We start from the raw sequence: 14754 nt of genomic DNA on the forward strand, positions 1-14754 counted from the left end.
TCTGCCGCCAGCGTTTTCAGATGGGAATTTTTTTAATAGTTCCGCAACAAGGGCCTTCTGGTACAGCCCCATTTTAGTAGACCTGTCCGCCTCAGGAATAAGAGATATAAAATTCTCCTTGTAGCTTGGGTCTAGAAGTGTCACCAACCAGTAATGACTGTCACCCAAAATTTTGAGAACGCGAGGGTCATGGGAAAGGCAGCGTAACATAAACTCAGCCATGCATGCCACACTGCTTACAGACAAGACTTCCGTGTCCTCACGAAGAGGATGACTGACCATGCTCTCCTCTTCCTCCTCTCTGTCCTCTGGCCATCCTCGCCTCAGAGCCGCCACCAGGTTCCGGCCATTGTCACACACGACCATGCCTGGCTGTAGGTTCAGCGGCGTGAGCCACAGATCTGCCTGCTCTTTCAGAGCTGTCCACAATTCTTCAGCATTGTGTGGTTTGTCACCTAAGCATATTAGCTTCGGAACAGCCTGTTGCCGCTTGGCCGAGGCAGTGCTGCAGTGCTTCCAGCTTGTGACTGATGTGGTCATTTCGGAGATGGAGGCTGAAGAGGAGGTGGAGGAGGCTGAGGAGGATGAGGTGCAGGAGCTGTAGACTGTGGGGGAAACCCTGACTGACCTAGTGCCCGCTCTCCTTGGCGTCAGGAGGACGCGTTCCGTCCCAAGGTCCGACTGGGTCCCGGCTTCCATTATGTTAACCCAGTGTGGCGTCAGCAAGATGTACCATCCCTGCCCACAAGCACTTGTCCACGTGTCTGTGGTTAGGTGGACTTTCCCGGTAACTGCGTTGTTGAGGGCACAGCTAATGTTTTTGGACACTTGTGTAATGCGCAGACGGCACACCGGGAGAAATATTGGTGGCTGGGGACCGAGAACTGAGGGATAGCCACCGCCATCAGGTTCCGGAATGCTTTCGTCTCCTTGAGCCTAAAAGGCAACATTTCCAGTTCAAGCAGTCGTGAAATGTGGGAATTTAGTAGTGTTGCCTGTGGGGCGTTGGCTGCGTATTTGCGCTTGCGTTCCAAGGACTGAGGTATGGACAACTGAACGCTGTGCTGGGACAAGGATGTGGATGTGCTTCCTGATGCTGCTACTTGAGAGTGTGCAACAACAGATGCAGGGCAGGAGGCATCTTAGCATGCACCATAGACAGGGGATTGGCTTGCATGCACAACAGCAGAAGAAGCAATGGTGCCACCTGCAGACACTGTTCCTGGACCCTGGGGTTCGGCCCACAAAGTCGGGTGCTTTGCTGTCATGTGCCTGATCATGCTGGTATTGGTCAAGCTGCTAGTTTTGCCACCCCTGCTGATGCTGTCCTGGCAGGTGATGCAAATGGCCTTTTTGGGATTATCGGCAGAGTCTTTAAAAAACAACCAGACTCGGGAAGGCCTAACAGTTGTACTGGCAACATCCTTCATGTTGGTATTACGGGGAACAGTTGCCTGCCTTCTGTCTGGGCCACCACACTGCTTCTTCCTGCCTGTTGGGGTTCTCTGCCTCCCTCCTGGCCTCTGAGACCTGGGCCTTTGTCTTGAAATATCTAACAACAGCAGAAGGCAGAATTGGAATGGAGCCTCTTGTGCTATATAAACTGGAGTCTGCTATACACTGCCTGCCTGCCTATATACACTGCCTGCCTGATATCTCTGCAGATGGATTAGTCCTCAGAAGGACTGTTTGTTGAGATGGATATGTGTAATGTACTTGTTTTCTCCCTACACTAACTAATACACAACCAAATCTCTCCCTAGCTCAGCAGCACCTCTCCCTACACTGCCTGATTGCGGAGTACACTGACGAGCACAGCGGCGCCAGGTCTGATATAGACCTGATGACGCTGTGCGGCCAGCCAATCACTGTAATGCCACAACCAACATGGCTGCGGCAATACAGTGAGTGGCAGGTAATCCCTGCATGTTGATTGGCTCTCTAAAGAGCACCAAACATGCAGGTAAGGGACCCGAGCATCCGCCCGAGCATCTCATAAGTACTCAGCGAGCTCCGATCATCTCGAGTACTGAGTACTTGCGAGTATGCTCGCTCATCACTAAGCGAGACATGATTTCCCAGATGTGCTCAATCGGATTCAGGTCTGGGGAACGGGCGGGCCAGTCCATACCATTAATGCCTTCATCTTGCACGAACTGCTGACACACTTCAGCCACATGAGGTCTGCCACTGTCCTGCATTAGGAGGAACCCAGGGCCAACCGCACCAGCATATGGTCTCACAAGGGGTCTGAGGATCTCATCTCGGTACCTAATGGCAGTCAGGCTACCTCTGCCGAACCGGTTATGCTAAAGGATGTTGCAGGCAGCAGATCACTCTCCATGGCGTCTCCAGACTCTGTCACGTTTGTCACATGTGCTCAGTGTGAACTTGCTTTCATATGTGAAGAGCACAGGAAGCCAGTGGCGACTTTGCCAATCCTGGTGTTCTGCGGCAAATGCCAAGCGTCCTGCACGGTGTTGGGCTGTGAGCACAACCTCCATCTGTGGACGTCGGGCCCTCATATCACCCTCATGGAGTTGATTTCTAACCGCTTGTACAGACACATGCACTTTTGTGGCCTGTTGGAGGTCATTTTGCAGGGCTCTGGCAGTGCTCCTCCTGTTCCTCCTTGCACAAAGGCGGAGGTAGAAGTCATGTGACTCGCCCCCTGGGCCGTGGGGCACTCGGATCCGGGCAGTAGGGGAACGATGGGAGTAGTAGTGGCAACCCGGTTCCGTGGCTCAGGGTGGTCAGGCCAGTGGTAGTCCGTTATGCGCTGATGATTATGTTCGACTACGCCACCCGTGGATTGCGGTAATTAGGAACCGCCGCTGCATGCAGACCGCTGGGGCTGATGAGGTGTGCAGCTAGGGTAGTGTGACTCCCCACGGGAAGAGTGCGGCCCCAGGGCAGTATAATGGATGGTGGGAGTGATGGTGGTGAAAGTCCCAGTACCGGTAGTGCTGGAGGCGCGAAGGAGCACACAGACAACAGGTTGCAGTCCAGGGCCTTCACTAAAACAGGTAAACTGACCCATAAACAGTCCTGGCTAGGAGGGGACCTGGATGTCTGAGAGCAATGGGGAAATTGGCCCTGGTCAGGGTGAGGGTGTAGGCCTACCGTGCTTTCTGTGCTCCTTCTGGCTATCTCCTCCTTATAGGGTAACTGCCCAGGTTTCCGAGCTTTCCGTGTACTCTCGCCTGTATGGCCTGCGACGTGGGTTCCTTTCTGCTCCCGGCCTGGTACGGCTTTACTGGTCCCTTCTGTTGTGGCAGAGCCTCCAGGTTTCTTAGGCCAAGAAATATACAGTCCCCTGTGGACTGGTTATCTGCTGTGGGATGTGGAATCCTCCCAGCCTCAGACACCAAAGTCTGGTAAATTAAGTCCTTTATCTGCTGAGACAGGCTCACTTCGCCTCTTGTCTCTGGCTTGTGGCTCTCCTCCTGCCACACTTCCTTTTAGGTGCAATACAACTTTCTGTCCCTGCTCTGCTCCGGGACAAGTCTCAGTACTGAGACAGGTCATCCAGTTCTCTCTAACCCTGCCCCCAGTTCCAGCTTTTATAGGGGCAGCCTGCTCCCCCTACTGGCCTGAGACAGGAGGTACTGCATGCTAATGTTCCCCTGACTAGAGAACCTCCCCTTTGCTCTCAGACACAGCTTTATTACATTTTGTGGCATCCAGGCCAGGGTGACACACATGCTGCTGGGTTGTATAAGTTTTCCCATACTGTTGTGCTGTTATTCCTGTTTAAGTTTACTTTTTGAATTATTATTCTTTAGTGGTTTGTTCTGATAGTTATCACTATGTGTCTTATATCTGCACTGTACCATCACTTTAGCACATAGCTTAACCGCTTCGCGACCTTGGGATTTTCGTTTTTTGCTCCCCTTGTTCCCAGAGCCATAGCGTTTTTATTTTTTGGTCAATATGGCCATGTGAGGGCTTATTTTTTGCGGGATGAGTTGTACTTTTAAACGCCATTACTGGTTTTACCATATCGTGTACGGTAAAACGGGAAAAAAAATCCAAGTGCGGTGAAATTGCAAAAAAAATGCAATTCCACAGTTGTTGTTTTTTTTTTCCACGTTCACTGTATGCGAAAACTGACCTGCCATTATTATTCTCCATGTCATTACGAGTACGTAGACACCAAACATGTATAGGTTCTTTTTTATTTAAGTGGTGAAAAAAAAATCCAAAATTTGCTAAAAAAAAAAAAATGGCGCCATTTTCCGAGACCCGTAGCGTCTCCATTTTTCGTGATCTGGGGCTGGATGATGGCTTATTTTTTGCGCGCCGAGCTGATGTTTTTATTAATACCATTTTGTTTTGATCGCCCGTTATTGCATTTTATTGCAATATTGTGGCGACCAAATAAACATAATTCTGGCGTTTGGAATTTTTTTCTCGTTAAGCCGTTTACCGATCGGATTAATTTTTTTTTTATATTGATAGATCGGGCGATTCTGAACGCGGCGATACCAAATATGTGTAGGTGGGGTTTATTTTTTGAATGGGGCAAAAGGGGGGTGATTTTAACTTTTTTTTTTTTTTTATATTTTTAAAAACATTTTTTTTAAAACTTTTTGCTTGCTTCAATAGTCTCCATAGGAGACTAGAAGCAGCAATTACCTGATCGCCTCTGCTACATAGAGGCGATGAGCAGATCACCTCTACGTAGCAGAAATGCTCCTGTACTATGAGCGCCGACCACTGCAGACCCCGGGTTGTCATGCCCACCCATCGGTGACCCGCGATCACGTGACGGGGTCACCGATGGGTGGGGCTAATGCCGCTCTTCTGGCGCGGCGATGTTAAATGCCGCTGTCAGAGATTGACAGCGGCATTTAACATGTTAACAGCCGCGGCTGGATCGCGATTCCACCCGTGGCTGTTGCGGGGACATGTTAGCTGTAATAATCAGCTGACATGTGCATGGTTCAGTGCGGGCTCAGCGCCGGAGCCCTCACTGAACCGTGGGTGATGGCCTCTAATACGCCCTGGGCCAGTAAGGGGTTAATTAAATGGATTTCCACAGGCTTGATGATGTTTGATGTCTGTGTAAACCACTAGACTACCCATGACTACATAGAGACATAAGATCAGATATTGTGACGCTCACCATCCGCCATGTCTGCCACCTCTGCCACCTCTGACAGAATGCCATGCTTCCAAGAGGTTTATTCATGACTACGCCTGCAAAATTATCTTGGGTGTTCCTCTTTTTGTCTCGATCTCTTCATTGCTTGACTTCTGTCTATGCTTCAATAAAATCTACAGGTAAGTCTCTTTTCTATAGCTGGAACACAATAATCTCATAAAGACCTACTATTTAAAGAATAACCTTCATTATTTTTTTTTTCAATAGTACACATGAATATAGGCAATTAAGTCATAGTTGGAAAACACTGACATGTGCGCAGACCCATAGATTTGAATGTTATGCCGAAAGGGAAGAGAATTGTAGCCAAAATAACAACTATATTCATAGATAGCACAGATCTCTAAAGAAATAGCCAGAGATAGATCTCTTAATAAAAAAAATACATTTATTATGCAATAATTAGAAAAAGTGTTAAATACATTACAGGTGGCTAAAGTGAGAGATATGACCGAGAGATGGCAGAAGAAAAAAGCCAAAGAAAGAAGACCATATCCCTCATGGCAGAAAATCCACAATGACCACAGATTAGTATGTATGACAACACCAGAATGAATCTGTTGTAAAGAGGTTGGAAGGAAAAGAATAGTCTAAAAAGCAAGTAGCACATGTAGTTCTTAGCAGACTAACTATATAATATAGAACAAATAGATAATAGTCAGTCCGGGGCATCGCTTGTAGGGGATGACCCGGTGGTTACAGCGGAATGCGTAAATAAACAGATACACGTAGTCTGTTGGACCAATGTATAGGAGCGAATCCCCATCCAAACATTCAGGATGTGGACTACACTTAATGCATAGTTAGTGTGAAGACTATTTCCATGCAACAGCTGGTGCTATTCACATGTATGAAAATAAGATATTACCTTGTGACATATTGTATGTGGTATGCGGGCACTGCTGAGAGGGAAAGGATAGCGCGCCTCAACACGTGTTTCTCCTGCGTGGCTTCATCAGGAGGCATGGCTAAGAATGTGCTGGTGGGTGTATATATGTGACATAGCGGTGATGTCAGACCAATCAGCGCATCATAGGTAATGACACCGCGCCTCTTCTGGCAGCCAGGTGGGTCCGAGCACGCCGCACACAGCAATGCGGAGGACTGCGTCATCCATCTCGCTGCCTCGGCAACCCATACACGCCTCAAACGCCAGAGCCGCACAGCAACAGCTATGTGGGGCAAATTGGCACTGGTAAGTGGGAGTGATATTAGCTATGGCGGCGATCAGGGGTGCATGTCCTGACAATAGATGGGTGGCCAGTCCAACAGTGTCAAGGGCATCATCTGATCCCATCGCCATAAACCCTAAAGGGAAGATGTGACATATGGGTAAGAGTCTATGTCCAAAAAGGAATGTAGGTAGATGTGTGAGTATATGATAACATAAGAAAACCATTGTCTACGATTGTTATACAAGTATATCTATATTGCAATCAATAAGCCTTATTTAGCAGCCTTGGCCCATACAACACTGACGAACATAGAGGAATGGGGTAGTACAAGAATAAATCATCTCTATGTTAGAAAAATCAATACAAGTTCTAATAATAAGGCCAATGAATACTTAATACATATAAATATGGCCTATATATACGAGGGTCAGTCAATAAGTAATGCCTCCTATTTTTTTTCTCCTTAAATAAGGTAGTTATGTTAAATATTCGAAATTGGCACAATTCCTCAAACCTTCTTCTCCAATCCACAGCAATTGCAACTTCCTGCACCAACAGGTGGCAGGACTGTATCCGTTTGCAAAATGGCTGACATCGTTGTTCGTATTAGACAACGTTCTGTGATTGAATTCTTGCATGCAGAAGGTGAAACGCCCATTCAAATTCATGAGAGACTGAAAAATGTGTACGGTGATGCAACAGTGGATGTCCGTACTGTTAGACGATGGGTTCGTCGCTGTAACACAGCTGAAGGGACATCACCGTTGGCTGACAAAATGCGGAGTAGCAGGCCAGTAACCACAGTGACTCCAAGCAACATTCAGCGAGTCGATGACATCATTCGTGTTGACCGCTGGGTGACTGCAGATGAATTGTGTGGCATTATCTGCCTCAGTAAAGGCAGTGTGATGAAAATTATTGGACAACTGGGATACAGAAAAGTTTGTGCACGGTGGGTCCCAAGAATGCTTTTTACCATGCTGGAATACATGCCCTTGTTAAACGGTGGACCAAGACTGTGGGAATGGATGGAGATTATATTGAAAAGTGACAAATTAATCGTTAATGTTGTGGTTTTCAACCTATGTAATTGCATTTGAATTTCTTGCCAATTAAAAGGAGAAAAAAAATAGGAGGCATTACTTATTGACTGACCCTCGTACTTAATACACATGCATATGGCCTATAAATATACAATATACATACATATGCTATACCAGCACTATATATCTAAATACGCAAATGTTCGGCCACAGACTCTATGAAGATGGTAAGGTTGTCCAGGATATAAACCAAGGGCCAGAAAGGATAAGTCCATAATCCAATATCAGTATCGGATGCCGTAAATTGGTATACTCCCACCGCCAACAGAACTGGGTGACATCGCATAAAATGAACAAGACCTAAGACAAGGCAAACATAAACAGTGCCTGTGCAAATTTGCCCCATATACCTGTCGCTGTGCGGCTCTGGCGTCCGGGACGTGTCTGGGTTGCCGAGGCAGCGAGATGGATAGCGCAGTCCTCCGTCCTGTTGTGCGCGGTGTGCTTGGACCCACCCAGCTGCCGGAAGAGGCGCTGTGTCATTACCTATGATGCGCTGATTGGTCTGACATCACGGCTATGTCACATATATACACCCATTGGTACACTCTTAGCCATGCCTCCTGACGAAGCCACGCAGGCAAAATGCGCGTTGAGGCGCGCTATTCTTTCCCTCTCAGCAGTGCCCGCATACCACATACAATATGTCACAAGGTAATATCTTATTTTCATACATGTGAATAGCACCAGCTGTTGCATGAACATAGTCTTCACATTAGCTATGCACTAAGTGTAGTCCACATCCTGGATGTTTGGATGGGGATTCGCTCCTATACATTGGTCCAACAGACTACGTGTATCCGTTTATTTACGGGTTCCGTCGTAACCACCGGGTCATCCCTACAAGCGATGCCCCGGACTGACTATTATCTATTTGTTCTATATTATATAGTTAGTCTGCTGTGAACTAGATGTGATTTCTAGACTATTGTTTTCCTTGCAACCTCTTTACAACAGATTCATACTGGTGTTGTCATACATACTAATTTGTAGTCATTGTGGATTTTCTGCCATGAGGGATATGGTCTTCTTTCTTTGGCTTTTTTCATCTTCCATCTCTCGGTCGTGTCTCTCACTTTAGCCACCTGTAATGTATTTAACACTTTTTCTAATTATTGCATAATAAATTTATTTTTTCATTAAGAGCTCTATCTCTGGCTATTTCTTTAGAGATCTGTGCTATCTATGAATATAGTTGTTATTTTGGCTACAATTCTCTTCCCTTTCGGTATAATGTTTCGGTAAGAGATAACTATAATAGGTTTAGATTTGAATGTCAGTGTCTCCGGTACATGTGGAAACAGTCAAAGAGCCCTAAAGGTGAAGAAAAGCAGCAAGCTTGAAAGATATAATAAAAAAGAGAAATGATTTCTGACTAATACCAGCCCCTGCCAGGCTATATTTTGTCACCTTCCAAAAGTACATAAAAATGAAAAGAACCCCCTGGGACGTCCCATTATTTCAGGGGTAGGATCACTCACTGGCTCACTATCCACTACATCGATTTATTTATACAGAAATATGTGACTGAATTGCCATCTTATCTAAAAGATTCCACCCAATTAATTTTAGAGATGAGGGATTTTGTTTGGAAAGATGATTTTCTTTAGGTGACACTTGGTGTGTCAGCTCTCTATTACAATGCAGACCACAATTTTGGGCTAGAGGCAATAGATTTTTTTCTCTCTAGGAATCCAAAAATTTCCTGAGCAAAAATAATTTCTCCTGACAGGGTTAAAATTCATTTTGGAACACAATTTATTTACTTTCCAGGGCAAGTTGTATCTCCAGAAGTTCAGGAATGCAATGGGGACTCTGGTCGCCCCTAGTTTTGCAAATCTTTTTATGGGGCGATTAGAGTCCCTGTTGCTTACATTGTCCTTTAAATATAGTAAGAATGTTTTTTATTATCGTCTTTACATAGACGACTTGTTCATCATTTGGAGCAGTACAGAAAGTGAGGCAAATTTGTTTGTGGAGGAACATAATATGAGCAGTTGGGGATTATCCTTCACTGCAAATATATAAAAAAATGTCATATTTCTGTATCTGCAATGGTATATTAAGGACCACTCCATTCTAAGTAAAACGCATTTCAAGTGGACAGCAATGGCTGCTTAGAATATTATAGTTAACACTATTCCAAACGGAAAATATATATAACGTCGAGCCAGTTCCGACTAATTCAGCCTATGAACATAATCTTAATCCAATACAAAATGATTGTCTGACTAAACATCCAGCAAGATTCACAAGAAGTGAGGATACATCAAAATGGAAATATAGTTTTATCCCTTTATTTAATAGGGGCAATCATACTATCCAAAATATTTTAAACAAATACTGGTATCTTATTAAAAAGGATCCAATATTGAAAAAATGATTCCTCAGAAACCTCAGATTGTGTTTCGGAGGGGGATAACAATGAAAAAAAAAACAGTATAGCACTGAGTCTCCTTCGGAACATAGATAAATTAAGCAATGACAGATACTGTAGGAATGACAAAATAGGAGTGGTGAAATGTGGCAAAAAATGATGTCATTGTTGTAAAATTATTGACAGTGGCATAAAATCCATGAAAGTTAAAAATGACAATACTAGGTACAATTATATACAAGAACTTTCATGCAATTCAGATTTCATTATCTATGAAGTGACATGCATTTGCGGGCTCCAATATGTTGGCCGGAGAACTCAACCTCTATGAAGTCGTATGAATGACTGTAGACATCATGTCAAAAAGTAATATCTAAAACAAAGTTTATCTAAACACATTACCCTAATGCACAATAAAAATTTTGACTCTATACGTGTCACACCTATAGAACAAATTCCCCCTTCTATGATAAGTGGGAAAACGGTCCTCAGTGCTAAGGAGTCTTACTGGATATCCAGGCTGGGCAGGCCTGTATCAAGATGGACTCAATGAAATCAGTGTAATGACAAATACATTCCCTCCACTTATTTTTCCGCGTTTTCTTTTTTTACATTTTTTTCCCGGAGTTTTGAAATAAACTTAAAAAAAATATTCTTTTTTGAAAGAATAATGATAACATAAACTATGCTATACCATAATTTATAATTATTCAATTATTTATATCAATACAAAATTCACATAATTAGGTTGAATTCACACCATTAACCGGTTCCCGACCGCCCACTGTACATAAACGTCGGCGCTTGCTGGGCTCTGTGCAGCGCCGACGTTTAAAAACGGTGGGTGGTCCCGCAGCGCTCAGGACCCCCAGGGTCCTGCTAGCGCTGCGGTACCGGTTCAGAGCGATAGCTCTGACATGTGGCATCATGGGGACCTGATTGGATCAGGTCCCCATGATGTTAACCTGTTCCTATCTTCTAGATGCCGCAATCCATAGCGATCGCGGCATTTAAAAGATAGTGACAGCCGGTGGTCGGCGATCGGGACCCCCCACATACCTCAGGAGCAGCGGGGATCCCGATGCTGTGACCTCTGACATCGAGACCTGATTGGCTCAGGTCTCGATGATGTCAGCGTCACACCAGCCAATCAGAGAGATCACCAGGGAAGTTTGTTTTAGCAACAAACTTTCCCGGGCGATCTGGCTGATAGAACACTGTTTCTCCTCCGATCTCAGTGAGAGAGCAGAGGAGAAACAGTGTGACAAGAGCTGTCAGCCTTGCCACTGTAAAATTGAAAAAAAATAAAATAAAAAAGAAAGTAAGAGTTAGGGTTAGTCAGTCCTGTCAGATCAGTCAGTCCTGTCAGATCAGTCAGTCCTGTCAGATCTGTCAGTCCTGTCAGATCTGTCAGTCAGTCCTGTCAGACCTGTCAGTCAGTCAGTCCTGTCAGATCAGTCAGTCCTGTCAGATCTGTCAGTCCTGTCAGATCAGTCAGTCAGTCAGTCCTGTCAGATCAGTCAGTCCTGTCAGACCTGTCAGTCAGTCAGTCCTGTCAGATCAGTCAGTCCTGTCAGATCTGTCAGTCCTGTCAGATCTGTCAGTCCTGTCAGATCAGTCAGTCAGTCAGTCCTGTCAGATCAGTCAGTCCTGTCAGACCTGTCAGTCAGTCAGTCCTGTCAGATCAGTCAGTCAGTCAGTCCTGTCAGTCAGTCCTGTCAGATCAGTCAGTCCTGTCAGATCAGTCAGTCCGTCAGTCCTGTCAGATCAGTCAGTCCATCAGTCCTGTCAGATCAGTCAGTCCTGTCAGATCAGTCAGTCCGTCAGTCCTGTCAGATCAGTCAGTCCTGTCAGATCAGTCAGTCCGTCAGTCCTGTCAGATCAGTCAGTCCTGTCAGATCAGTCAGTCAGTCAGTCCTGTCAGATCAGTCAGTCCTGTCAGATCAGTCTGTCCTGTCAGTCAGTCCTGTCAGATCAGTCAGTCCTGTCAGTCAGTCCTGTCAGATCAGTCAGTCCATCAGTCCTGTCAGATCAGTCTGTCAGTCAGTCCTGTCAGATCAGTCAGTCAGTCAGTCCGGTCAGTCCAGTCCCGTCCGTTCAGTCCAGTCAAAAAATATAAAAATAAAATGGCCCATCAGACTTATACTGCAGAAGAGGTGTATGCCCTGCTGTGTTCTGATAGTGATGACAGTGCAATCTCAGATGGAGATATGGATTTTGAGGGCTTTAGTAGCGGTGACACTGAGAGCTCAGAAATGAGCAGTGATTCTGGTCCATCCTCAAGCCCAAGGACCAGTACAGCAATAGGGGCAAATAGCGCTACTGGAGAAACGTCTCCAAATCAGGGAACACTGCCCAGTACAAGCGCTGTCCCTGCTACTAGTGAATTGGCGCACGCCAGTGTACAAGGGGCTTTGCCACATGATCTAGCATTTCCCAGATGGGAGGCTTCGGATTCGGCTGCTCCATTCAGCCCTGATTTCAACGCCACTCCTGGTATAAATGTGGAGGTGGAAGATTTTGGACCAATTCATTTTTTTAATTTGTTTTTTACAGACAGCTTGCTAGAGCATATTGTCGTGCAAACAAATTTATATGCATCCCAATTCATAAGCCAGAATCCCCGATCTTACTATGCTAGGGCAAATTTATGGACACCAACTAATGTCCCGGAAATAAAAAATTTTTTAGGACTTACATTTGCCATGGGGCTTGTTAAAAAACCGAGCATTCGATCCTACTGGTCCAACCACCCTGTTCAAGCTACCCCTATGTTTTCAGTCGTTCTGCCTAGGACCCGTTATGAAATGCTCATGCGGTTTTGGCATTTTAACGACAATAGTCAATGCCTGCCCAGAAATGCCCCAGAACATGACAGGTTATATAAAATTAGACCCATCATTGAAAATTTGTCAGAAAAATTCTTAAGGCTTTACACCCCAACACAAAATATTTCTATAGATGAGTCCCTTGTAAAATTCAAAGGAAGACTGCACCTCAAGCAATTTATCCCATCTAAAAGGGCAAGGTTTGGAATAAAGATCTATAAAATGTGCGAAAGTTCAACCGGATACACATCCGCTTTTCGCATATACGAGGGGAAAGATAGCCAACTAAACCCACTAGGATGCCCTACTTATCTGGGGACATCTGGAAAAATTGTTTGGGAGCTGATAAGTCCATTTTTTCAAAAAGGCTACAATCTATATGTGGACAATTATTACACCAGCATACCCCTATTTAAAAGTCTGGTTGAACACAACATCGGGGCTTGTGGGACCATTCGTAAAAACCGTCAGGGGTTTCCACAGCCATTGGTCAACCAAAAGTTCCAAAAGGGGCAGTCAGGGGCTGTACGCAACGGAGAGCTGCTTGTCCTGAAATATAGGGATAAGAGGGATATTTTTGTCCTCAGCTCGATCCACACAGATGCCACAAGGGCCATTGTAGAACTAGGATCCACCACTCCGAAGCAAAAACCTGTGTCAGTCATTGACTACAACAAACACATGGGGGGTGTGGACCTTGCAGACCAGGTTCTACAGCCATACCAGGTATCAAGAAAGTCCTATACCTGGTATAAAAAGTTGGTTATTTATTTGTTTCAGGTGGCCACATACAATTCTTTTGTGTTGTACAAAAAAGCAGGAAATTCAGATCCTTTTCTTGATTATCAAGAAAAGGTAATTGAAAATCTTGTCTTTCAAAGTGTTAGCCCCGCTCATCCATTAGAATCTGAGGATGTGAAAAGACTCACTGAGCGACATTTTATTGCGCTTATTCCAGCAATGGAAACAAGAAGGAACCCCCAGAAAAGATGTCATGTATGTACTAAGAGAGGAATGAGGCGTGATACCCGCTACTATTGCCCACAATGCCCATCATTGCCAGCCTTATGCGTCACTGACTGCTTTAAAATCTTCCACACAGAACCACGTTTTTAAACTGTAAAAATGTATCCCAATTTGTCGTTCAAACATTTGGTTCATTTAGTGAATGACACATTCGAGTAGAGCTCACTTAATTTCCAGGGGGGGTTCTCCAGAATCTAAACCTTCCATTGCGTGCTTGTTTCTGGAAATCATCCATTGAGTTAAAATGGTCACTAAACCCATAGATGAATTCCCAGAGGGGTGTCATTTCCAAAATGGGGTCACTTGTTGGGGGTTTCCTCTGTTTAGGCACCTCAGGGGCTCTCCAAATGCAACATGGCGTCCGCTATCGATTCCAGCCAAATTTCCATTCCAAAAGTCAAATGGCGCTCCTTACCTTCCGAGCCATGCCGTGCGCCCAAACAGTGGCTTTGCACCACATATGGGGTATCAGCGTGCTCAGAAGAAATTGCACAACACATTTTGGGGTCCATTTTTTCTGGCTGCCCTTGTGAAAATTAAAAATTTGAGGCTAAAGTAGCAGTTTTGTGTTAAAAATGTGTTTTTTTATTTTCACACTTCAACATTATAAAATTCTGTGAAGCCCCTGGGGGTTCAAGGTGCTCACCACACATCTAGATAAGTTCCTTGAGGGGTCTAGTTTCCAAAATGGGGTCACTTGTTGGGGGTTTCCACTGTTTAGGCACTTCAGGGGCTCTCCAAATGCAACATGGCGTCCGCTATAGATTCCAGTTAAATTTCCATTCCAAAAGTCAAATGGCGCTCCTTACCTTCCAAGCCATGCCGTGCGCTCAAACAGTGGCTTTGCACCACATATGGGGTATCAGCGTGCTCAGGAGAAATTGCACAACACATTTTGGGGTCCATTTTTTCTGGCTGCCCTTGTAAAAATTAAAAATTTGAGGCTAAAGTAGCAGTTTTGTGTTAAAAATTTGTTTTTTTATTTTCACACTTCAACATTATAAAATTCTGTGAAGCCCCTGGGGGTTCAAGGTGCTCACCACACATCTAGCTATGTTCCTTGAGGGGTCTAGTTTCC

Source organism: Phyllobates terribilis, unplaced genomic scaffold (assembly GCF_046119375.1).
Source record: "Phyllobates terribilis strain yellow unplaced genomic scaffold, ASM4611937v1 Scaffold_3__8_contigs__length_932513732, whole genome shotgun sequence".
Classification (NCBI taxonomy): Eukaryota; Metazoa; Chordata; class Amphibia; order Anura; family Dendrobatidae; genus Phyllobates; species Phyllobates terribilis.